The sequence below is a fragment of the Meleagris gallopavo genome, chromosome 1 (assembly GCF_000146605.3).
Source record: "Meleagris gallopavo isolate NT-WF06-2002-E0010 breed Aviagen turkey brand Nicholas breeding stock chromosome 1, Turkey_5.1, whole genome shotgun sequence".
Lineage (NCBI taxonomy): Eukaryota > Metazoa > Chordata > Aves > Galliformes > Phasianidae > Meleagris > Meleagris gallopavo.
The window spans coordinates 133,152,077-133,152,277 of NC_015011.2; positions in this window are offsets into that span (position 1 = coordinate 133,152,077).

Below are 201 nucleotides of genomic sequence, written 5' to 3' on the forward strand. Positions count from 1 at the left end.
TGCGTCGCTTGCGTCGCGGTCACCTGCGGGACGGCGTGCGGGGTTTCTCCGGTCCGCATCTTCCCGTGTTATATTAAATTACAGATCTAAATTGTATTAAGGGACGAATCTCTCGTTTACAGGGACGCCTGCAAAGACTGTGTTTAATTCGTAAAAGTCACGTTCCCTTTGTCAATTCGGTACCCTTCTTCAAGCCAGCAG